Source organism: Lathamus discolor, chromosome 1 (genome assembly GCF_037157495.1).
Source record: "Lathamus discolor isolate bLatDis1 chromosome 1, bLatDis1.hap1, whole genome shotgun sequence".
Classification (NCBI taxonomy): domain Eukaryota; kingdom Metazoa; phylum Chordata; class Aves; order Psittaciformes; family Psittacidae; genus Lathamus; species Lathamus discolor.
This window is the reverse complement of record NC_088884.1, coordinates 17,210,703-17,237,772: the sequence shown is the minus strand read 5'-3', so window position 1 is coordinate 17,237,772 and position 27,070 is coordinate 17,210,703.

Below are 27,070 nucleotides of genomic sequence, written 5' to 3'. Positions count from 1 at the left end.
AGTTAGTTTGGGACTTCAGGAGTCAGGTAGCAGGCTCAGTCCCTGTTGTGAAGACAGTGATTGGAGTCAAAGAGCTTTCCCACACAGTGTAAGTCAGATTGCTTGGACTGCATGCATGCCTGGTTCACACAATGCAAAGTGTCCTCATAATTGTACCCGCTCAGCTGTGGGCACCAAATGATAAAGAATAGCTGTCTGACAGGCTGCTTGGCCTTTAGCTTTTTTTCTAAGCCTACAAGGCAAATTTGGCCAGCACAGTGGGAGAGCAGCTACACCCAAGTAAACAGTCTGATTCAGAGTTTCTTTCCTTTGCCTAAATGAAATGTGCACAGGAAGGACTTGGCAACCCCCAGTTTGGAGATCACAGGAATCACAAATAGCATCTTAATGCAGAAATACACTGTACTGGTGAGGAAAGCTTTTTTCTTTTTCATTTTTTCATCCAAGATATAATGATCATTCTGAAAGCATGATGGTTATTCACCCTTTCTGGCCTGGCAATGCTGGCACTCCTGGTTTCCAAAACTATTCCAAGAAATAGCTCTCATCATTGCCAGGATGTCTGTGGCCTCTCCCAAACTCCATGGACTATCCAAGGTGCATAACAGAACAGGGTCTCCTGGGGGAAACACCATGGGGGAACACAGCACAATGTCCTGCAAACTGCCCTCCATCACCACTGGCCCAGGCTAGCTTACTGCTGCAGAACAATGGGCTGAGCTGTATTTCACTGTCAGCATGGTGACAAATGGTGGCCCACTGAGACTCTGAGACATATGTAACTTGGCTAGCAATCAATGGCAAAGGTCACGAGTTGTCGTCTTACATCTTAAAGCTCAATGAGATGGTTTTGTGCCGTATTAGTCTCTGCGTATTAAGTTTCAGCAAGGAGGGGGCAGGGGAGGAGGTAAGAGATTTTTATCTGGGGTTAGGTGATGTTAAATGTTCTGAATAATTAGATAAGATTGTGTGTGTCAAACTCCGTGAAGAACAGATCATGTTTTCTGATAAAGCGTCTCTGATTCCCAGTGCCTCCCTGCCTTCCAGTACATACATGCATGTATGCACACACACGCACTTTTTAAATGCTTTCAGGGCTCATTAAACAAGCTGGGCTGATAGCTCTGGAAAATATTATTTCTCAACAGGGCAATGAATACATGCTCTGCACATTTTTTGGAAGCCTCAGAAAGTAGCCAAAGTAGGTGAAAATTCACTTTCTATGGCTGAGTTTTTATTCTAGTATGGAGTTCTTAAAGCCTGACTGAGCAGCCATTGCCTGGGCAGTGTCCCAGAGCTTACACCACAATGACTGCCACCACTTCAGCTCCATTTACTTTCAAAAGTCCTATTGAATTTCCAAAGAGGTGTGCAAACCTTACCAGGAATAGGTGTATAAGGATACCCACCATGTTCTTCTGGTCTCATTTTAAAGGAGCTTTGACCTGAAAAACCTGATGCAACGATGTAATTATCCAGGGGTGTCCCCATGGGCTGCAGCTCCTTCTGAGACTGGAAGAGAAGCCAAGAGGAGGACTGGCCTTATGCCTTCTGCCTGAAGCCAAGTCCACCCCCACCCTAGGACTTAGCTTCTGCTTAAGGAAAGAAGACATCTTCCTGAGCAAAGCGGCATTTTGAACATTTCTTTTATTCATATTGTCTTACTTCCCTGGTTGCTGTCACATCGATGTTATTAAATTGGGATCTATGGTAGTTTATCAGGCAGAATGACTGAAAGCTCCTGTAAGCAAACACATGACAGAGGTAGAAACACTGGGGAAATCACAAGAAAATCATTAAGATGAAGAATGTTTTAAAGACAGTGCCACCACTCCAGAGGTCTACCAGCCTGGGAGCTCTGCAGCTTAGCTGTTTTAGTTCATTACAACCCAGTAAATCTGGTGTCAGTAGAAAGCATATCTAGGGATGGACTTGCTGTCACTCTTTCCAGACTGGGATCTTCTACAGCTGAGTAAGTGTTTCTTCTTACACCCTACTGTGTGCAGGCGGAAACATAGGGAGCATCAGTTCCTGTCTGCGGGTTGCAGAGGAGCTGTTGTGTGGAGTGATAGCTTGAGCATCCTTCTTTCACAGGGTGGGCAGTAGGACCAAGCAGGGAGTTTGTGTACTCCTTTCCCACAGATATGTTGGCTGATGGCTCCCACTTGTGATGGGGTTACAGTTTCTTGTGTGGTCTCATTGCAGTTCACTCCTCACGTATCTGCTTGGCAAGAGTTTGGCTTGCTCTAGGGCCTGATTACTACGGAGAAAGGTGAGGGACTCTGGCTCAGTTGCATGCTGTGCTGGGCTGTGACAGGAGTCCTAGGACGCATGTGAACAAGTGCTCCCTCATGGCTGATTTGGGGCACCCATGGGCAGCTGCACTGTGGCTGATCATGGTATGTTATGAAAACTTAGACCACCATACTCTCCTAAAAACTGATAAGGGAGAAAGTGAAAGCAGCCATCCACATTCCCTTTCACATTTTTTTTTCCAGTGCAAATACTTTTATGAGTACAAATGGATGAATGTTAGGCATGACATTGTTATTCACTCCTTCAGGCTCCTACTTGTCTGTGAATCACCAAACTATTAGAGGAGCCATATACGCTGAACAAATCCAGCACCCAATGGATATGAACAGGTATGCAAGGCCCCAGGTCAGGGCAGGATTCCGCAGGGTGAGTGGAAAACACTCCAAGATGGTGCTCATTTGTAAGAGATGCTGAACAGGAGTAAAGTCAACCCCCTGCTCTTTCCTGACGGGAATTTTGCACTTTGTATTGATGCATCCTTGAGGAATTAAATACCATTTGAAAATATCTATACATACAGGCTTACTGCTGCCACCGGAGCAGAGGGAGGGCACGGAGGCTCCCCCCTTCCCCCAGCTGCCGTGCAATGAGACAATGCCAATGAGCAAAGCCTTTGCTTACAGCTTTCCCAAGGATAGTTTAAAATAAAGAGAAAGATAATACTTTTGAAACCAGGGCATAATTACTATTTATTTCAACAGCAATTTGCCTTATTATGGTGCACAGCATTTGTTACCTAGGCAACAGGTTTCTGTAGAGGCCCGGCTCAAATTAAAGTAGAACAGGCAAGATCTAAAGTCAATATCAATAACATATTTTAAAACCAAAAGACCAGGGAGTCAGCAATTTCACCTAAGTGTTGTATTTTTATTGTTGTCATAGGCAGATACGAGCTGCACAGTTTGCATCCAAGTAATAGTTTTCTCTACTGTGCCTGACTGATCGCATACATTTGGAAATAAAATGAATTTTACAGAGACCTGCTCTTTCCTGAGGAAATAATTGTGGACATGGATGAGTGACGTGCAATAAACTTCTGCAGCTGTGTGGAGAAGAAGCACCACTGACGTGTCTAACTTGCTATTTTAGTTTCAAACTCTTGCTCAAGCCCAGCCTCCATGTTTATGAGCAGGTATGAGTTTTGCTGTGAGCTCAAATGAATATCTGAGTGTATACCGGTGTATACCTGGGAGGAAAGCTTGGGTCTGGTCACCACCTTGGTACCTATGCCTTCTTGGGTGCCCTGAACAGATGAGCATGAGGAGGTCAGGCCCCTCGGGCCAGTCTATGGCCAGAGCTTGTTTGTGGGTTGCCCTAAACACAGTTGCTTTGAATGAAAAAATAAGCAGGGATATGCATGGAAAGCATCTCTGTGTAGATGGAAAGCCTGACATGAGGTTCCATGTCCTCATGCTTGTCTGCAAGCCTGCCTTGATCTCCCAGCATGAGAAGAAGCCTAACACTAGTTTATGAATTCATAAATAGTGTGGGGTTTAATGTTTTTCTCATCTATCAGCAGACAAACTAAAGGATGAACATTTACAACTGGGATTTAGGGAATAGTATGCAGATATACTTTCAAATGTAGCTTCTGGGGAAGAAAGTGTTGTATTTTAGGACTATGTTTTATCTGAAAGGAGACTGAAAATGTAAATCAGTGAAGGTATAAAGATTTTAGGAAAGGAGTCTGACTCCAACAGATCTTTTAGAGTAAAGGCATAATGAATATACAAAGATAGAGCTAAATACTATGAGCTATAAAAACTATAAATATATTTATCTATAAATTCTGCTTTAAAAAGTTTTAGGCAGCAAACACTAGACAGCTTAGAAATGAACCATTGATCATTCTAATCTTCTTTATTGCACCTTTTTTCATTTGATTTATTCTGTTTCGTCTTTTTTTAAGTATAGAACTTCTGTGAAAAATCTGTCTTGAAAGTTTGAATGGGCCTAGAAAAAATAATAGGAAGTTTGTAGTCAACAACAATGTAGGAAGGCTCGGATATTCTCCTCTTTTAGACAGCTCTGCAAATATAATCCTTTAATGGGGGATTTTGCCTGCAGTTTCTTGATTTATGATATAGATTTGACTAGCTATTATAGGCTTTCCTTTTTGGATTTGGCTTTTACTCTTGGCAAGCCACCGTCTTTATTACTTAACCCTTCCCTAATGTACCTCTGTAAGCTTTTCTGCATCCCAGGGCTGCTGAAACATCAGGACTGTTGTAGCAATTACAGACAGACTCCCTGGCTGCTTTGTGGCTGTCTGTCCGTCCTGGTCACCTGTCCTTTGCACCCCTCTGGGTGCCGGCCTGCGGGGCTGGAGATTGCTGTCACCCATGTTCTGGTGATGTTCTTCAGGGCCATGCTGCCCCTTTTTATCCTGCCTCTTACGTAGTTGGTGAAAGTGCTGAAAAATCACAGAGAGGAAAAAAAGGTCCTGACTGTTACAAGCATTGGGCAGCAAATATTTTGCTGGAAAAACTCCATTAAGATGCTGCAATATGACCCTAAGGTTGTGCCTACTTTCTGAGAGCCTTTACGAGTTCACAGCTGCCAATAAATCCCATAGTGGTAAACAACACCAGCGCCTGATGTTGATGGAACAAGAGCTTTTTAGTAATCTTAAAGTACTTTGACTTGCTCTGCTGCACTCTTGTTTTCAAACATGCACTTGTGGAACTTATTTCAGTTTGTGCTGAAAACCTTAGATGCTTTTCTTGCTAATATGCATCTTGTCTGTTGGTTCAGTATGTCTAATAATAACAGCAATCAAATGTAGGAAAGACTGTTCCATCTTAACGGACAAAGCGGTACACATGTTGAATCATTCACTGGTTGGCAAGAGAAAGGGGTTTTACTCAGTTATGCCAAAAATAAGCATTTATTAGTTGCTAAGTTTCCCCTGAATCCTTCCTGATCACCTCCTTCACAGGGTCTTAGGGAGGGCAGGACTTTGGAGGTAACAGGTTTTGGACAAGGTGTTAGCACTGGCATCCATGACTGTTAATGATTAGCAAAAGTCCCCTGGTTCTTTATTCCGAGAATATCCTGGCCATGCCCCAATTTCATAACATGCAAATTCCCCACTTCAGTTTTAATAAGCCATTGAACTGTGTGTGCCACTGGACTGTTGTTTTTGGAGCTGCTCAGAAATTATTTTTCATAATGAAAATTATGCTTTATGATGAAAAATGAAGCTCATGTTTTCAATTGAGAATGGCTTTGTTTTGATACCTCAAGCGCCTCATGGGAGCAGTAGTCTGCGTGCTTTGTATTCCAAAGCCTTCAGCTGTGTGGGCTTCTTAAACAAACTGCTCCTCCCTTGACCTGCTCTATGAGTTCCCGGCTGTAGGACTCGTTATATGATATCTAGTCCAGTGAGGAAACCTGGGCAACAGAGGGGACTGGAGACAGCTACAGCTTTCATGTACCACCACAGGGACAATCCTAAAATGTTTTGGGTTTTTAAGAAAGAAAAAAGGAAAAAGAAAAAAAGGAAAAGATGTCTAGATTTCTGGTAATCAGCTTTAAGAAAAATGAAAAAATGAGCTAATGTAGATTTCTGGTAATCTGCTGCTGTGGGTTGACCCTGGCTGGATGCCAGGTGCCCACCAAGGCCATGCTATCTCTCCCCTGATCAGCTGGTCTGGGGACAGATCACTCACCAATTTCTGTCATGGGCAAAACAGACTTGACTTGCTCCAGCCTGGGGTCCCTCCCACAGCTGACAGTCTTCCATGAACTTCTCCAACGTGACTCCTTCCCACGGGCTGCAGTGTTTCATGAACTGCTCCAGTGTGGGTCCCTTCCATGGGCACAGCCCATGATGATCAGGGGACTGGAGCACCTCCCGTATGAAGACAGGCTGAGGAAGTTGGGGCTGTTCAGCCTGGAGAAGAGAAGGCTGCATGGAGACCTCATAGCAGCCTTCCAGTACCTGAAGGGGGCCTATAGGGATGCTGGGGAGGGACTCTTCGTCAGGGACTGTAGTGACAGGACAAGGGGTAACGGGTTAAAACTTAAACAGGGGAAGTTTAAATTGGATATAAGGAGGAAATTCTTTCCTGTTAGGGTGGTGAGGCACTGGAATCGGTTGCCCAGGGGGGTTGTGAGTGCTCCATCCCTGGCAGTGTTCATGTCCAGGTTGGATGAAGCCTTGTGTGGGATGGTTTAGTGTGAAGTGTCCCTGCCCATGGCAGGGGGGTTGGAACTAGATGATCTTAAGGTCTTTTCCAACCCTAACCATTCTATGATTCTATGATTCAGGAACAGGCTGCTCCAATGTGGGTCCCTTCCATGGGTGCAGCCCTTCAGGAACAGGCTGCTCCAGTGTGGGTCCCTCATGGCATCACCAGTCCTGCAGCAAACCTGCTCCAGTGTGGGCTCCTCTCTCCACAGGGCCACAGGCCCTGCCAGGAGGCTGCTCCAGTGCAGGCTTCCCATGGGGTCACAGCCTCCATCAGGCATCCCCCTGCTCTAGTGTGGGGTCCTCCATGTGCTGCAGGTGGAGATCTGCTCCACCATGGACCTCCATGGGCTGCAGGGCACAGCTGCCTCACCATGGGCTGCACCGCAGGGTGCAGGGGAATCTCTGCTCTGGTGCCTGGAGCACCTCTTCCACCTTCATCTGCGCTGACCTGCGTCTGCAGGGCTGTTTCTTTCACATATCCTCACTTCCTCTCTTCACTGCTGTGAAGCATTCTTTCCCCTTTCTTAACTACATTATCCCAGAGGTGCTACCACCACCACTAGTCGCCTCAGTCTTATCCAGCAGTGGGAACATCTTGCAGCCAGCTGCATTGGCTCCATTGGACACAGTGGAAGCTTCCAGCAGCTTCTTATAGAAAACATCCTTGTACACCCGCTCGCTACCGAAACTTTGCCATCAAACATAATATATCTTGTTTTTGAAAAAACATGAAATTTTGTCCACTAAAAGGCTAGTTCTAACCAAGAAGTTAATTTAGCTGAAAACTCGTCAGAAAACTGTGATAAAAAGAGTGTGCATACCATTAACTGGTTTCCTTTATTAAGGAATAATGCTAATTGCATCAGAGAGCTGGGGTGGGCCGTACCAGAGGAAGGTTTATAGGACACATACTTGATGAAATTATCAATGGCTGCACTTGAGATGTACATACACAAAGTGATGAACACTGTGGAAAGTGGGAAACCTGAACTGCCCACCTGCACTTGGGTAATCAGACTCTTCTGGTGCTTAACAAATCTGTAGCCTAAGCACTTTGCCTCCTGAAAATACTGAGCCTTTTATATTAGTCACAACTGCTTTCAAACAATTACAAGCTGATTTTCAAGGTACCTGGACTAGAAGGTCTTGCACGGGAGGCTTTTTTAACTTGCTTGGATAGTGGTTTGTTGAGACTTGGCATGACTGGCTCTTGAATGTCATCTGTTTTCATGTCTCTGTTCTCATTCTTTCTTACTATATGGTATTAGATTTTTTTAAAAGAATAAGCGTACTTTCTTTTTAAGTCAGAACCTGGGTGGCTGTTTCAAGTGGGGCTTTCTCATGCTTTTGTGCACTTTGCCACAGGTCTCTGAATTGCCTGAGTTTCTCTCTGAGGACTTTCCTCCTCTTTTTATTGCAGTCAGCTACCTCAGCCGGGCTTTGCAATGCTAAAAAGAACAAGATGGGGAGAAGCTTCCTTCTCTCCAAACTGTGGATTTAAAATCCATTGGTTTATGGTATGATCAGTGCCAACTTTGCTTTCTTTGTGAGAATCAAAGATTTTCCACCTATAATAAAATGATCTGTTGGGCCTTATGGCTTTGTCTGATATGCTTTATGCATGTATGATCTCTGTTAAACTTGTGTCAGCTGAACTGCTTGGTGAGGTATCTAATTTCCTAGCTTCCCTGTGTTAATTTCTTTCTACGCCCTTTTCCCCCACACCTTTTAACCACATAGCAGCAAAAAAGGCATTCTTTGGTTAGTGGAAGTCAAGCATAAAATTTTCAGAGTTTCAGGCCAACTGGGGACTTCTGTACTACTTTAAAAGTAACAAGAGCTGAGGAACAGTGAATTCACATAAAATTGATGGGATTTAGGCATGTTAGTTGGTTTTATCCCGAAAACAAACTTTCATGTCTTCCAAGATACCTTATGTCTTCTGTCGCTCCCTTCTCCTGCTCCTGTGAAACTGATGGAGCAGACACGATTCACTGACTGACTCCTTTGATGTCAATGGGATGAAAGTCACAGCTGAATTGGGCTGTGGGCTTTCAAAGTGACTTGCTCTATTATTTTGTGATTGCCTTAGTTAAGTCTCTGTAGCAAATCCACAGCTGCCAGGATAATTTTAATACAACAACTGTCTTTCTTACAGAGGTATTATGTAATTATAATGTACCCAGGAAAAAAAAAGCCTTCAGGATATTTCTAGAAGCTGCTCTCCTACAATATTAATTTTGATTGTTAATCTGATAGGAAAACCTGTTTACCTATCACACAGTCAGTCTGGCTTCCTTTGTTATGCATGACTATATCATGCAAGATCTACCTCTGATTCAAAGAGCTTGAACTGACTGAAGGGAGATAACTGAACTGGCAGTCCTACTCTGAAATGTAAGCATCGGCATGGCAGCATTGGCTCCCATGTTTGCTAACTCTTGGGCACATGACCAAATCTCAAATTCAAAGGTGATACTTTTTTTAAAGACCTAAAGGTGATTCGTCTGCATGGGCAAGTCAGGTTTGCTTCTTCCTGACTCCTGTCAGCTGCATGGAATCTGCCTGTGTAACCTGTGTGACTGACAGTGCTGCAGCTCCTGCATGCTCAGAAGCAGACGCAGCTGTCTGTCCCTGTAGGAGCCTGTAATGGTTCTGCAGAACTACAGTAAAGAGCAGAAAATTAATATTGTGATCAGAAACTAAGCAGGTATCCATCTACTAAGTGGACCATGGTGCCTTCTGAATAAAACAGTTAGTTGCTGTGCATACAGTTTGAAGAACAAATGAACCTTTCCAGTGGTTTTCATTTCTTAGTCTGCTTTGTCCAGCACAGATATGAATGGTGATTCTTGCTTCCCAGAGGACTGCAGTGATTGCAAACCTGTAGGCATTTTGCATGTTTATTTCATCTTTTCAAAAAATTGCCTAAAGCTTCTTGGAGATTAAAATTAATCAGTTTGGTTGTAATTGAACTGTGTTTTAAAAATCACAACATGTATCTTTACTCCTAAGGTAGATTTAAAAATAACCAGAAGACGTAACTACTGCGACTATAATTGAACAGTATCTTTTTAATCACTTGCTGGTTATGTTTGAGGCTTAGCATCTATAAGTGAATAGTCACAAAATATCATCAATTGTTTCTTTCTAGACTCCTACTTTCATGCTCAAATCATAAATGAATTCTTACTTTTGACTGTTAATAACCCAGCCAATACTCAGTATTTAGTATTCTGGACCTGTCACAGAAACACGTCCCCTCACAGGCAAGTGTCTTTGACTTCAGTACAGTATTAAATAACTAATGTTGTGACAATCTTTCAGAAATGTCATCACTCCTGTTTGCCACATGGCTCTTCAACACGTTTTACAAACCGGCCGACAGCAACGTGGCTTGTTAGCTCAGCTTAAATAGTGGCTTCAAAGCTGTAACTTCATTTAGAGATAAGAGACTTTAGACTTCAGTCAGGATGGTTTTACAAACCATTAAATAAGCCCCTGGGCACAGGGCTGCTCTCAGGAAAACCAGGAGGAGCACCAATGCCTGTCAGAAGAGGACCCTGTGCGATTCCGCCACCTCAGCCCCTATGTGTCCCTGCCATGAGTGACAGCGCTGTGAAGAGCTGCTCCTAGGAGAGGGTTTCTTCCAGCTAGATGAATACATAGGCATCCACACACTCTGCCTCTTCCTATTCAGTGAAAAAAAATAAATCTGAAAAGTCTTTCTACCCATATTGCTGTACAGCAGAGAAATGGGATAACTGCCTGTGGTCAGATGTATTATCAGATTCCAGGTGCAATAGACTGGGCAGCAGATTATCACTAACCCACTCCCATTTAAGCTCGGGTGACAGACTATTCTTTTCCATTAATATTTTGATGTGTTTTTTTGTTTTTCACAAACAACAAAAGGAGGTATATGGGATCAAATAAGGAGGTGGATGTGGAACTGAAGTTTCTTTTTATCAACAGCTAATTCACCTTTCTGTTTTAAAACAGATGCTACATGCATCTCCAGTGGCTCTGAAGATGGACTTCTTATAGCATCATGATGCCTGCCTCATATTTTCCCTGTTTGAATGAATTAATATTTAATCAGGGTATTATTGCTTATTTTCCAGATACTACCTTGCCTGCAGCTATGGCAGCAGGCTTTTAGAAGAGTCTTTTAAACTGTAATTAAATAAAACAAATATACACAGAAAGAGTGTGGAATCTGTTCACTGGGGGCAAGAGCATTTGGGATGCAAGAATTGCTATTTTTCTGTGTTGACCTCTAATAATTTGCATAAACCACCTGCCTTAGTTTACGCAACTGTTAAATTGTTATAAAAGCCCATTTCTTCCCCTGAGGTTTGAGGACGGAGCTCAGTGATGTTTCATAAACACTTTCGAATGCTTTTGTAAGATCACCCTACTCACAGTGGGTCACACTAATGAGATCTACTAATAAAAGGTAAAAACCAGGTATTATAATATTATTCACCTTCAAACACAATATTTTGATGGAGTATAACAATTGTGGCAACTTTACAATGAGAAATTCATCACTATTTGTAATTAAAAAGTTCTATCTAATGAAAACAGCATTAATTCTACAGCAATAGCATTAATTTTTCCATTGACAAGCCAATAAAAATTCTGACACTGATAGAGATTTTGTAATTAAATTCTTTATAACACATCCCAGCTCTGACTCTGATTTTTATCCGTCTCAGTACACAGCTCCGCCAGCAGCTTTCCACAACAATTTAATGATTTCTGAGAGAGCAGCCATTCATTTATAAGCCACCCTCCCCACCCCCAACGATATAAACCTTTCCTAACACTAGAGCCTGGATTTTCTCCTCTCTTCAGCCTCAATTCAGAAGGTTATTGCCTATTTCCAGTGTTTCCTGAAATGGGCCAGAGGCATCTGTATAAGCCAGGTTGACCTCCTGTAGCATCTCTGGGTGGCTCTGCTGGGACCAGGGGAGTGTGGGTCACCAGAGAGCAGTGTGCCTCTAGCGAGGATACGAGGTCAGGGTGCAGCACAGCAGATGTGCTGAGATAGATACACAATAACATCCTCACAGTGCAATGAAAAGCCAGCTTAACTACTAATGCACAGACACAGACAGGAGCTAGAGCTTATCTTCTTCTGAAGCATGGAGATTTAAATTACTTCAGTTTTCCAAAGAACTACCTACATTTTCAAAGGTGAAGCTTCTTACAGACAGACATTTCCAAGTGTTTTTTTCCAGTATACCCTTAACTTTTCTTTAGAAGGATCTCTGATAGTAATGCTTAGTGCCTTCAAGAGGATGCTCACTTCTCCAGAGCTGGGCATGAGGTACAGACTCCATATGCCCAGATAAGGCTTGAACCTGCTCCAGCCATAATTGCTGGAATTATGGCAACCAGGATTTCAGAAATGCATAAACCATATAATTATATACTGGCATCCGAGTCTTTTTTCTCTGTTTTCTGTCCCGGGACTGCCTAATAGATGTTAGCGTTGTTTACACAAGGTTCACGGAAGTGTCCTGTGGAGAGAGGTATCTATGCTAAGATTTCCTCTCTATCCTACACATTTTTAAAGACAGCTCTAAAGCAGGATGGAAAAGGGAACGAATTCCTATATTTTTAGTTAACGGATCATAGTGAGAATGCATGTGACATGAAATAGAAAAGCTGAAATGATAACAGTGAATTGTTTCCACACTGCAGAAATCAATTTGCAGCTAGCTTTTTAATTTACATTTTCAATGAAATTAAAAAGTTGCTGCAGAATATTTTGATTTATTTCAAACTCTGCTTCCAATGGAAAAAGTACAATGGCAATGGCAATACCGAATCCTGCTGGTGATTTGTGAGGCTATTTGACCTCAAATCACCTTTCTTAAAAATACCTTTTTTAGGAGGCTTTGTTGGGTGCAGGCAATGCACCTAGCAGTTCAGAAGGAAAATTCAGCTTTGGTGCATTGCATTGTCCTCCAGCAAGAGCCTTTCTCCCCCTGGCAGGGTGCCTAGGAAAGAGCCTGCAAGTGCAGGCATCTAATTTAATAACTCCAAGACTACTGTATGTATGTATATAAAACACTTCACTGTGGATTTTCCTCAACTCCACATAATCAGTTTTTGCAGTAGGAAGGAGAAGATATTACGAAGGAAGCAGAGGATATTATGCGGCAGAAAGAACATCGTGAATGAACAGTGAAGCTTCCTTCATTAATTGCTTGGGAAAAAATACTTTGTCTCTTTAAGAAGTCAAGCAGGCCCAGATTTACAGGGTTGCCATAAAGCCACAAGGTATACATGCTTGAAAGACAAAAAGAAGTTTTAAACATAAGTTCTTGACATCCACTGGAAATGAGCTGATAAAAGGTTACACTCTCCAGAATGAAGACTACATTTGTCAGGTGTCCCTATGGGAAGAGCTGCTGAAACACTGTAGTTTTTCTAACTTAATGTACAAGTCATTAAGTCTAACTTAATGTACAAGTTACCTGTTAATCTGAAACAGCTTTCAAGAATTCTGAAGGTAGAAGGTAACATGGATGTTGCTGCTTTATGAAAAGTATTGAGGTACTAAAGAGGACACTTGCTTTGCTGTTGACCTACAGAATGCTATGAAATTTGAAAATGTGACTAGAGCTGGCCTAGATATACTTTTTTTTCTTCTTTTCTGGAGAGACTGAAGGCTGTGAATTTATACTGTAATGACCAAAAGAAGGTAAACAAACCATAAGGGACATTACAGTCTTACTGTCTTTCTACTTGACTGTGAGAATGAAGACCTCGGGCCTACTGTAGGGGAGGATCTGGTTCAAGACCATATTAAGAACCTGAATGCGCACAAGTCTGTGGGACCTGATGGAATCCATCCGCGGGTCCTGAAGGAGCTGGCGAATGAAGTTGCTAAGCCACTGGCCATCGTATTTGACAAATCATGGCAGTCAGGTGAAGTTCCCAACGACTGGAAAAAGGGAAATATAACCCCCATTTTCAAGGAGGGGAAAATGGATGATCCAGGGAACTACAGACCAGTCAGCCTCACCTCTGTGCCTGGTAAAATCTTGGAGCACATTCTCCTGGAAGGCATGCTAAGGCACATGAAAAACAACAAAGTGCTTGGTGACAGCCAGCATGGCTTCACTAAGGGGAAATCCTGCCTGAACAATTTGGTGGCCTTCTATGATGGGGCTGTGGAGCTGATGGACAGGGGTAGAGCAGTTGATGTCATCTACCTGGACTTGTGCAAAGCGTTTGACGCTGTCCCACACGACATCCTTCTCTCTAAATTGGAGAGACATCAATTTGATGGATGGACCACTCAGTGGATAAAGAACTGGCTGGACGGCCGCACACAAAGAGTTGTGGTCAATGGCTCGATGTCCGGCTAGAGACCAGTAATGAGTGGTGTCCCTCAGGGATCGGTGTTGGGACCGGTCTTGTTTAACATCTTCATCACTGACATGGACAGTGGGATTGAGTGCGCCCTCAGCAAGTTTGACGATGACACCAAGCTGCATGGCTCGGTTGATACGCTGCAGGGAAGGAATGCCATATGGAGAGACCTTGACATGCATGAGGTGGGCTGATGCCAACCTCATGAAGTTTAACCATGCCAAGTGCAATGTCCTACACCTGGGTTGGAGCAATCCCAGGCACAGCTACAGGTTGGGCAGAGAAGAGATTCAGAGCAGCCCTGGGGAGATGGACTTGGGGGTGTTGGTCGATGAGAAAATGCACATGAACCAGCTGCAGTGTGCGCTTGCAGCCCAGAAAGCCAACTGTATCCTGGGCTGCATCAAAAGGAGCGTGACCAACAGGTCGAAGGAGGTGATCTTGCCCCTCTACTCTGCTCTTGTGAGACCTCACCTGGAGTATTGTGTGCAGTTCTGGTGTCCTCAACATAAAAAGGACATGGAACTGTTGGAACAAGTGCAGAGGAGGGCCACGAGGATGATCAGGGGACTGGAGCACCTCCCGTATGAAGACAGGCTGAGAAAGTTGGGGCTGTTGAGCCTGGAGAAGAGAAGGCTGCGTGGGGACCTCGTAGCAGCCTTCCACTACCTGAAGGGGGCCTATAGGGATGCTGGGGAGGGACTCTTCATTAGCGACTGTAGTGACAGGACAAGGGGTAACGGGTTAAAACTTAAACAGGGGAAGTTTAGATTGGATATAAGGAAGAACTTTCCTGTTAGGGTGGTGAGGCACTGGAATCGGTTGCCCAAGGACGCTGTGAGTGCTCCATCCCTGGCGGTGTTCAAGGCCAGGTTGGACAGAACCTTGGGTGAGATGGTTTAGTGTGAGGTGTTCCTGCCCATGGCAGGGGGGTTGGAACTAGGTGATCTTAAGGTCCTTTCCAACCCTAACTATTCTATGAGTCTATGATTCTATGATTCTAACTGTGGAGCATTAAAGATCAAGTGGTCCATTTCTCCCTGGTGAGCTAGGCAGATACAGCTCTCAAGCAACTTGCAGAGTGACCCTTCCTTTCTAAACTTCTGTTCTTGTCTCTAAAGTACATAAGGCTTTTCCCAGCCATCTGCACTGCTTTCTGGACCTTTGACTTTTAATGGGACACAGACACAAGCTGCTTCTTTGCAAGCCTCCTGACCATGGAAAGAAACTTTTCTTGCTTGCAAGCTCTCCATTTTGCACAACACTTCTTGAAGGTCTGCCAACTGTATCAACAGCAAAACAACACTGAACTGTGCTCAGCAGAAGTTAAAAATATGGTGTGTATGTCCCAGAAACTATGATCACATTGTTGACCCTTATAACACAGCTGTGGCACAATTGCAATGAAACATACTCCGTTTGGCTACAGGAGGTCTACAGTTCCCACTGACGCCTGGAGGCGGAAGTACCCTTAAAACTATGCGAATGGTGATCCAGATGCAGCAAAACCTCCACCAGAGCAGCTGAACCCTGCTCTACTGAAGAGATGGAATGAGACAGTGAAGGGCCTCAACTTTGCCCACGGCGCTTGTAGAGACTGAGAGCTCCCCTGTGAGCTGGAAGCCACTGACCTGGCAAAGCGCTGTCAGCCAAAAGTGACAGCTGCTCCTGTCACCTTCTATCTTCTCTGCAGATCAAGGACCAAAAGTAAAAATCTCACTATAGAGAAGATCCAGTGTCTCACAGAGCCTGGCCATTACATTGCTGTTCTCCCTACATGCCGCAGAGGACACAAACAATGCCTTTATGCCATTAAGACAAGAATTTGGGACTCCTTCAAAAAATTGGACCCATAGTGTGAATGTATCTGATTGATGCACTCACTGCTAGGAGATGCTACATCTTTCTTACTGATATACTCAAGAAGGGCAGGGTTCTTTCTTCTCAAAAATGGAAAGCCACCAAGTGATATTATTTATGTTTTAACAGCTTTCATGTTGACAGTCTGTGAGCTTATGGAGGAAGTTTTGCTGGCTAGTCCTGCCACCAAGATCAGAGCCACACTGCCAGGGGAACAGGCCTGTTCTGTATGGGGTTAAAATTCTACAGGCAAGGTTTTGTTTTTATTAGACACCTTCTACAGGCAAGATTTTTGTTTTTATTAGACACCTTCTACTCCCTTAACAGCAATAACACTGGTGGATTTAGCTGTGTGGAGGAACACAGAACTGTGCAGCTTCCAGCATCACCCACTGGCATCATGCACTGCTGGCTGCACTGGTGAGCAGCCATCTAAACTGCGTGTTCTGGACAAGCATGTGCACCTGGATGTGTTGGAGAAGGCTTACCAGGCCTGCTCCTCCCCTCTTCAGCACCTACATTTTTGTGTTAAGTTCCTTTGTGATGATTTTATCTTTGTAGCACAAGCCCCCATTTTTGCTTAGTTCAAAAGAGTGGTTACACACTTGATGATTTGGAAGCTACACACTTCCAAACCTCACTACTTTTGTTAACAAGAAAAAACCCAGTGCAGAGCTACTTACTGTTGTTTTTTGCTGCCAGTGAGTCCAAAATAAATCTCATTTGAAGTGAACATGCATAGCTTTGGACTGAAGATTGGCTTTAAAATTCACCTGAAAAACACATGAGAAGACATTAAAACTGGTATCTAGCCTCAGGTGCGAATACTGATGCCGATTTACATGCCTCTAGAAATGTGTGAGCTGAGTGTACAGTGTTTGCACTGAAGAGATCTCTGTTTCTGTAACTGAATTAAATGAATAAAATAAAAAGTGTTTACCCTCTGTGGCACCCATTTTGCAAATCTTTTTAGGCTCAAATCTTTGAAGGTTCTTAAAGCGCCTGCAGAACCTCCATCCAGTCTTCAGGGCCCTGTGCTGCTGGTGCCCCAAGCAGACCTCTTACAGACAACAGCAATGGAAAGTCTTTAAGCATGAACACATCCTGAAAATTACAATTTGCACTGAAGTGCTTCAGAGTATTGCAGAACAACTTATACCTTGGGAAGGTAAGGATGATATGAGCAAAAGGGCTGGCTACAAGCTGCAGACTGCAGCACGAATCAGTGTTGATGACAACTGTCAAATCTGTTCTACACTTAACAATAAGCAACTTTCAAAACTGTCTGTAGCTCACAGATCTCAATTTAATCAGCCAAAAGTTTTCTATAATTTCTTTCTACACGGGTATCATGGTCTTTGGTGTGATTCTTACCAAGAGAATAAGGGTCTTCTCCCCAGCAGTCTGAGATATCTGCTGTGTTAACCAGGAGATCCCTCCATTATCTTGTACTAATAGCTCCAAAGTCCAGGCATTGAGGTTACCTAAATCCAGTAAATATGTACTAAATGGCAATGCTAACAATTTAACAATCTAGTTACAAGCAGTAAGTTACAAAAGAAGTAAAGTTGTCTCTATCTTGGTTTTCCGCTTAATGGTCTCATTATTTTTTGTAGTTGGGCATAGCCATTAATGGCCTCAGCAATAAATCTGCCAAAGTGAGATTTGAAATCATCAAGGTAGATCTGCACTACTGGTTTGTCTTGTTATTTTCCACATTGACCTCTGTTACCTTTATTTGGGTCATGCTCCCTTAACTTTAACTATTTTGGGGTCTAACAAGTGATACCTAACTCCAAAATACTAAATCTTGATCACATACATGCCAGATCAGTGGGTGCTCCAGGCTCTCCAAAATGATGTGTCAGGGCCTTCCAGGATTACAGTAGCTTAAAATTGGAAGCATTTGAAAACAGTGACATTAAAACTATGGTTTCTTTTTATTTGTTTCTTAAAGTTTTGGACCTTATTATTCAGGTTTTTCCAGCAACCCTATAAGGGACAGAGAGTCCCTTTTAAAAAATAAAGTCAACACAAGCCGCCAGTTTTTATTTAAGCTTATGACATGAGGACTTCGGAGCTTAAGGGACAATGACAAGGAAAACAAAATAGCAATCAAAGCTCAAGACTGGTAGCAATGTGCCTGACACAAGGATCCTTCATCACAACTTCTGGATCTATGTACTATGATAATAATCAGATTAGTGATAAAGATCATTGCATTTCGTATTTCCTTTCTCTTGACAGCTTTCATGTCTGATTCACTGTGGTGTTTATTTAGTCCAGGGATGTTCAGTCAGTGTACAACTAGAGTAAAACAGCCATGAATCATGCCCTTGAAGTGCTCTTTACTGTAGCCACTAACACTTTATAATGCTGTCTAGAAATCCAAAAGAATGATTTAGTCAAACCATTGCTTCTATTTCATTTTTATTAAACCTGGCTCTCTGCCTAAACTCTTGGCATTTTGAACAGTGACCTTAGGCTAGAATATATTGCTTTATACTGAACATTTGTAACCTTTATTGATCCACCCAGGTAAAAGCATGGAGTAAAAGTTCTTTATTATTGATGTGGAAAATATTACTTCTCCATTGCTTTTCAGTCCACAAGCATCTGTCACTTTTCCTGGATAAATCCCCTTAAGCCTTCCTTGTTCCGTGCCTAGAGATCCCATCCATGGTTATTTTGTGGGATCCAGGTGGTGTTCCATATAGAATTGTAGAATAGTTTGGGTTGGAAGGGACCTTTAAAGGTCATCTGCAATTAGCAGGGACATCTTCAACCAGACCAGGTTGCTCAGAGCCCAGTCCAACCTGACCTTGAACATTTCCAGGGATGGGGCATCTACCATCTCTCTGAGAAACCTGTTCCAGTGTTTCACCACCCTCAAATACTTGAAGTAACACTGATTAGCAGCATTTTGTCCACGTCTAACTTTTGAATACAACCACTTTGCACAAATACAGCTTCCTGTGGTCACTCCTCAGAGCAACACGGTCTTTTCCTACAACTTTGGGTTCCCTGCAACAGCACTGCTTCAAGGCAAGCATTGTTCTAGGGATTGCAGCAGCTCCACTGCCTGCCCTTCCCAGTATGAACGCATTTTACAGGGAAAAGTATTGGCAGCAGAGTGTGTTGTGCACAGCTTTGCTTTCTGATTGTATCACCCCTGACTTTATCACCCCTGCCCCTGCTCTGCCAGGGCTGTGAGAGCTGAGCTCCCCCCAGCAGCAGGGAACCCAGAACCTGCACTTGCTCCAGAAGTTGCGGGTGCAGTATCACAGCAAATGATTTTTCAGTTTTGTTTTTGTCCCTGGTACCCATTTTCTCTAGTCCTGGATCTGACAGTTCTAGTGCTCTAAGCAGTCATTTCCATACCTGCCGCTCTTCCTGTGACCCAGTGGTGGCCCAAGGAAGCTTGCTCGGTGCCTCCACTCAGCCAGGGCTGCAGTTCCAGCACCCTTCTTGTTCTTACAACTTCTGAGGCAGAAGAAGCCTCCCAAGGTTTTCGGTCAGTGCATGGCTGTCATGTCTCATTTTGCCTAATACACATCAAAGTGATACCTTCAACAAGGGCATTTTCCTATGCCATTTGTCGATTTCTACTTTCTAATTCCACCTGCTGGGACCCGAACTGTTGCCACATCGGTCAGCGGGGCACAGACAATTTCACTGGCTATTTTCTGTGTCTGAGTGCAGTTTTTTTACTTATTAGCATCTGAAAGGATTATAGATTATGATTTATCTTTGTGTCTTCTGCAGATATGAGTATGCCTTCAGGCTATTTATATTAATTGCTTGCTCCTGTTTGGGCTGCATGTTAAATTTGCATTTGTTGCATGTTGAGGGAAATGTCATTCATCTTTGTATAAACAAGTTGTGTGTGTCTGTGTGCATTCAAGCAGGTTAACGTATTCATCTCTTCATATATGTACAGCATGTTCCTGTCTATGTTGCGCAAAGATGAACTAATGCTGTGTTTTGTTCTTCTGCATGCAGTATGTCTCTATGTGCATGTTAACACCTCCCAGCAGCCTGATGTTTGAATCACAGGTTAAGTAAGGAAGGCAGCACTGCTTCCCAGTGGATAACATTTGTTGTAGGTTTCCATTTTCAGAAATGAATTTGAAATGATTGTCCACAATCATGAAAGAAAGAAAAAAAAAAAGGTGCTTCACCTGACTGAACTATTTACTCAGACTGGGAGATACGCTCCCAATGCACTGAAAAGCACCACTGAAGAACATCTCTGGATCCAGTGGTTGGGATCCATCTCACCTATTGCTGGCCATCGTAAAGTCAAACTAGTCCAAGCTCATCATCTTGACTTTTTTTGTAGTCAGTAAAAAAATTACAGGTCTAGAGACTCCTTCTGTAGACATTCCATCCTATAATAGATGCTTAAAGCAGTTGGGAGGACAGCTATGTAGTGGCAGGTGTTTGTAGTCAGGCATTGAAGCTTGCTGACTTTTGCTTTGCTAACATAGGAGGAGAGCTTTACTTGCATTTTTATCTGATGAGGTGAGTCCTGGGACTTCAGAAAAGCAAAAATAGCTGAACCGAGCCTAGCAGCTTTTCTCTTTATATGTTTCATGACCACAGTTTTCCTTGCAAGCAGGTTTTTCAAGTCTGGACATGGCCCACACTGGATGATAAGCCTTAAAGGGAATGGACAAGAATATGTGAACTGTAAACAGCACAGGCATTTAATAGCATAGATCCTGGAGGGAAACTTCAACAGAGGAACTGTGGACACAAGACTAACCCCAAAGCCAATGAAATACAACCCCCTTAAATTTATGGGCTTACATCTGGTCCTACAGGTGAATGATGATTACACCGAAAATGATGAAATCATCTGATTTTTAGTACAGGGCAAGCCTAACGACTAATATTTGTATTGCGCTGGAACTGCTGGGCAAACAGGACATCAGTGCTGCAGCTACTTTTTGTAGCTATTAAGACGTAAACCAAACAGATTTTGACTAAGCAAAGCTAGAAGGTGTTTATTATCTAGTGGAACTGGAACACCAAAAGGGTCAATAGGCCATTCAAATTTGAACAAGAGAGAAAGAGATGAGCTTTCACTTTTTTGCCTTTGTTATGCTTGAGACAATCAGTAACTTGATGGATCAGGAGAAGCACGCTTATTTATAGAACAGCAAGGTTTTGATGAATACCAAGTTGCTGATATGAATAAAAAAAATATAGAAGGGGACTTTTCCTATGTTTCTCTCTCTTAAACCTCTCTGATGTGGGAGTTTTTATATATGATCAACTTACAGTTTGTCTCTGTGCAGGGTACCAGAATGGCAAAATTTGAGGGAAATAGGGAAAAAACTGACAATGCTTATTTTTAAGGACTGAGAATATTTTTTTTTCTTCTTTTTTTTTTTTTTTTTCCCTTCTGAGGATTTCACTTGGCTTTGGGTGGAACAAAATCCATTCCTGTTCTTTGACAAGAATATTTTGCATTTGGCTGACCCTACTATTCTAAATTTGGAAATTATTCAGATTAATACTTTTTTTTTTATTTATTTACCTTCAGGCCAGTAGTGCCCAATCTGTTTTAGGCATGCCTCATAGCTGTAGTTTTTCATTATATACACTGTTTTCCTGCACTCCTCCATCATCCCATGATCCGTGACACCTCAATGTCCCTGCCTTCGAGATCTATAGCACTATTTTCCTCACCACCAAGCAGCATGTTCTTTTTCTCTGGGATTTGAACTTGGGAGTGAAAAAAAGTGTGAAGAAACATAATAAACTTAAGAATTCCCTCTCTTCTGTTCTTCAGTCTCAGGAGTACCTCTGCTCTCTCTTCTATATCTTATCTTCAATGCTGTCATGGCTCACTAAGAAGGCTTGACTCATGGGTTGGGAAGTACTTAAGCTTTTGGTGTTGACTTGTTACTTCTTTTTCCCTTTCTGTTTATCACGTCTGAGCTAACTCGACAACTTTCAGTCACTGCCAGATTGTCAACACTGGTCCCAGAAGTTCCCTGTATACAGAGTGAATGTGGTCATAGCTGTCCAAGAGCAGCATCTAAAAGCCCACTGCTCCCTGCTTCTCTCCACACCAAATATGCCTCAGTCCCCTCCTGGAGAGACGGCATTAGTGGCAGGGAGGAAGGAGGGGGGATTTGGCTCCTTTGTCCACTTGCCTATCAGTTGAGATGCCAGCCTGGGAGTCTGCAGTGATGCTGGTGTTGGGATGTGGCTTAAAGCAGAACTGGAATGGCTGTTTCCCATCTGGTTCTGAGCAGCTGTCAGATGGCAATGAGTGCCAGTATCCAACGGCAGGAGCCTGTTTTCGTTGTGTGTACATATTGTGTTGTGCGTGTGTAACTTCTGAACCACCCCTGCGCTGGGAAGTGGTTTTCTTTTTTTGCTAACGAATGTACAGAACGGCTCACGTAAGGGTGAATATTACCCTGCGCCGTGGTTTGCAAACCATAGTCTGCATTGCTGTGGCTCACTAGCTGAAAAGCCAAGTTAATGTGTATGTGTTAAAGTAATTTAATTAACTATTAACTAGAAATACATTTTATTTATGTTTTGAAAAGGGAGCTGGGAGAGATGCTGGCTTGATATCTTGACTAAGAATCAGAAATGACTGCAACAAGTTCTTCGTTTAACATATAATGTGACCCAATACCTAAAAGATCAGCTATGATGTCTATATATGGTGCTTAGATACGAAACATGCATGTGATGCAGGCTACCTGCAGGTAGTCTTTCTGCAAGGACATCACGTTTTTACTTCACGTTGTAGAAGTATCTGAAAGCCTGTAGCAAACCTATAAAATGGGAACATGTTCAGAACTTTCTCTAACAGGACATTTTCAAACAAAAAAGAATATTTCTCCCCTTCAGCAGGTCCATGTGGATCCCTGCCTGAGGAAAAGTGAGGGCTACTTCAAAGCTGAGTACAGGGAAGCAAGAGAAACTAAATAAAAGGCAGATCGTGTTAAAAACTCACTGCTTGCTTGCCATTCTGGCCAAGTTTTCTGTGAAGTTTTAGTTACCTCAAGAACTGACTGAGTAATGGGACCAGCTTTCCAGTGCTTGCTCTTGCCCATCTGGCCAAGGGGCTTTGTGTGCTTGGCCAGGACCTGACGACTTTTGGGACTGCTGGTGTGTGGCATTTAACCAAGGAGAGCAGCTGTTGCTTATTGTAGAGCCAAGATCTCACCCGGTCCCCAACTGTGAGCTTGTCATATAACCTACCCCCATAATGGAGATAATGTTTGCCCTTCTTAAGCAATTACTTTGAGATCTGCCAAAGAAAAGGGCCTATTCAAATGCAAAGCCTGATGCTTTTATTTATTAATAGATATTGTGCCAGAGTCACCAATCTGCTCCTGATGCCTAGTGAGGCTCTGAAAACAGAGAATCTGCTGGCTTGCTTTAACCCAGACGGCGAGCTGAGGCCTAGGGCTGCCTCGTGATATTGGAAGAAGCATGAAACAGCCAGATGTTAGCCAGCAACAACTCAAGCTCAGTGTTATCCTGCCTGTTACTCCTCTAAAACTCAAGCAAACATTGGAGTGCCTAAGCTTGCTGGCTGGCAGCACTGCTGCTTCTGATGCACAGGACTGAGCTTCACTGAATACTCTTCCTTCCTTACAGAGTCACACATTCTTACAAAAGAAAAAAAAATAAATAGCAGTTACAGGTAAAACTATCGTCTCCCTCGGGGAATAAATTTTATCCACTCCATGGGATTCATGAGGGCGGCTGCTTTGTGCTGCGCTGGTAAGCACAGCACAGGAATAAAAAGGGTTCGCCTGGTGCATTGCCACTCCTGCAGCACTACCTGCCGTCTCCGGAGCCTCTGGCTCAGCTCAGTCCCAGACAAAATTTCCAGGGAAGACAGACAGGAAAAGAAAAAAAAATCTCTTTTCGAGCTTGCTCTGGCTTGATCCCTCTCCTGTCGGTGATTAGCAGGTGGGAGGTCTGCTTGTCTGATCTTCTACCTTCCCTGTTCTCTTTCTGACTGCGCTTTCCTGGTGTGAAAAGCCTGGTACTGATTTCAGTCAAACAATAGGTTGCATGGCTGGATCCATTTTTGGTATCCTCAAGGATTTTTTTAATTCAATCGCTTTCCCTTCCGCACAGGTGACTTTCTGAAACGGTTCTGTGAGTATGAACACAAGGGGCACACTTCCACTGGTCAACAGTTTTACCAGGTGAAATGCGAGTGGAGGCAACTTCACTGACATGGCTTTACAAAGTTGGTTCGTGGAACTGGTCTGTTACTGCCTGTTTATTTTGATATCTCATATTTAGAATTGAGTTCTCGTCTTAGAATATTGCCTCTAACCACTGAAGCATTTTTATCGCAGACATCTCATAGGCTGATGCCTGATTTTAAATGCGTCGTTAACCCTCCCTGTAAGTCCGAGGGAGTACAGTAGAGCCCTGCTGCTAGATGTACATCGGCTTGTTTTGGTAAACGATGAGTCTAAGCAGGATCAATTTCCTTTTAGAGCTCCAATTTAGCACCAGCGGGAGCAGGAGGTGCAGCCAGGAGGTGGCAGCCTCGGCATTGCAATGCGGCTCTCTTAGGGCGTTTTCCAAGTGGAATTTCCCCCTCCTTCAGCATAAAAATAAAGTATTGCGTACCGTGTGTTGTCATGGATTTAAAGAAAAAACAAAGGGGTATTCTCAGGGGAAGGTTTTGCCTTGCTTCTGAAGCGCTGCTCTGGCTCCTGCTGTCATGTGTGAATGTTGCACCAGAGAGAAAGGGAGATGGCAGCGAGGTGAACACCATGGGTGACTTAGTGAGCTCATTTTGATTTACAAGGGTCTAATTTTCAGGTGGTTTAGGTCAGTGTCAGTCAAAAATGTTAGAAGAAGAGGGTCACTGGGGCAAATCAGGAAAGAAAATAGAGCAAGCATTGAAATGAGTCCAGTTTGCCTTGTTCTGATTACTGATACCTTCTAACAATGTTCTCCTTCGTTATGGGGTAGGATTTTCCTTGGCTTACTTCAGTTTCCATTGAAGTAACTTGGAAAATTCCAACAGCTTTGGTGGAAACAAACTTTAATAATCTGGGATTCTCGGAAGTGTTCTTCCTTTCCAAAATACATAATTCTCCTGCAATCGAGAGAGCTCTATCTTTCACAGACATTTAATGCTGCTTCACTTTTCTCGCTGAAAATGTACTGCATCAGAAATTAAGCCCAGTTCAAATGAGATTACGCACTGAGGTTCCAACTCAAAGAGATTAAATTGCAAGGCATTGCAAGGCATTTTAAATATCTTTCTTACATTAATATTATTTGGTCCTCCATTTCGTTCCTTTGTCTGACATTTGAAATTTATTGGACAGTCCGAGTTACCCTCAGTTTAATTCATTGTGTTCAAGGAGTTGACATATATATAGTGAATTTGGCTGGCTGTCCTTAAACAGAGATTGCTACTTCGTATGAGCAAATCCCTGGAGTTGTAAACGCTTCCTTGGTTTTCATACCTCTGCAGCGTTGCTGTGAATTGACAGAATCACTCAGAAAGCAAAGCTATTTTCGGGTGTCTCCCTGGTCAATAAGGAAAAATGTTCCTCTCGCAAAAGAAAACTGTTTCTCTTCTGTGTGAGTCATGACTCTGCTTGTGTGCACAGAGCAAAAGATTTCCAGCTTCTCAGGCTTCACTGGCATTCGGGGTAGGCTTCAGCCCGCCAAGATTCACATGTGGAAACTAAATATGGTCATAGGGTTACACTCCCATTTTTTGCCCATTACTCAAGCTCCTTCATGGTGTATTTCAGTGCCTACTCCCTCTCTGCTGCTGTGCATCTCCCTCTGCAGCAGTAGTTTACTCTGTGGTTAAGGCTAGTAAGATCTTAGACAGCACCAGTTACAAACAACTAGTGTGCTTCGTCTTCTGCTTAGGAGAAATATATAAATAAAAGAGACCCAGTATTAGTCCTGGGAGGGAACCTAAAGCCTAGGTACTTTAATGAGGCTCCATGCTAAAAGGTGTAATCTTAAGTCTTACTCGAGCTTTCAGCTGTAGTAATTGCCAGTTTTTGTGGTAGAACCTGCCAAAAATAGAAAAACAAGAGGGAGAGAACATGTTGTTTTTTTAAAAACAAAACAGCCTGTGTATTTTCAGCAACAAGAAGTCAGAGGGACATTTTTATAATTATATACAGCAGCAGAAGGGTTCTGATGTCATGGGAGCCAGAAAATTACATCCTAAATTATACTGCATGTCACCATGGAGGTTAATCAGTGCAGCAGCAGCATTTTCAATCGAGAAGGTGTTCAAACCGTGCTCAGGACTGGTCAACACATGTGGCTGTGGAAGAGCAGTGGTGAACAGGAGTTACTGGGGTCTATCAAGTACGCACAGCTCTGACACAGCTCTCAGCAAGTCTCCGGCTTGCTTTCCATCAGCCCCCCTGGGGAGCCCTCATCCCCCCTCAGGCACTTTGTAGAGCTGTGTGGGAGTAGCAAGGGGCCCGATCTCATCCTTCGGGCTTGGATTTGACTTCCTCAAGGGCTCTGTGTTTTCCATTTGTCTAAAAGCTATGCCATGCTGCCTGGAGGCACAAACTTCAAGGTATCCGCTAGTGGACAGCTGACACGTGCTCTGGTCTCAGTTTCCACCTTCAACCTCCATGCAGAATTCATTACAGAATGGTAATGGCACCATGACCAAAGATTTCTATGAATCAGGCCCATTTTCAGAGAGGCTTTTACATAGTGTCAAATGCATAAGTTCTCCCAATAATTTATGTGAGACCATACTTGACTAAGACAAACTTATGGTCAGGTTGGATTACCATTTTGATTGGGAGCTAGTTTATAGCTGATAATTTGCTTTTGCCCTGTACAACCTCCACGTGACTTGGTGGCTTGGTTTAATATTTCTGTTAGAACGCAAGGTTTTTTATACAATAGCTGTGGTGCCTACATGGATTGGCAGCCTTGAACTAGAAGTATCTTTCACCATGATTGCAGTGGTACTCCCTGACTATGGCAGGGTTTGCATGGCAGGAATGGATCCAATTTCAATCCTAGGCCCACAGAACACAGAAGTTATCAGAAAAATGGTGTCAGTGTAGGAAGAAGTAAGAACTAAAGAATCCTTCCGTTTATTTCTTTACCATGGGAACCAGCCCTTTAAAGAGACATGGGGTAAACATTTCTGGAGGGCAATATGAAAGTGCTTTTATTTCTGTTGTGTGTACCAATATTTATTCTGGATACAGACAACTTGTTTTGTAAGAACTATTTCATTTCATGCCCTTTTCCAAGACTATTGAACTGTCTTTACAAATATTCAGACATTCC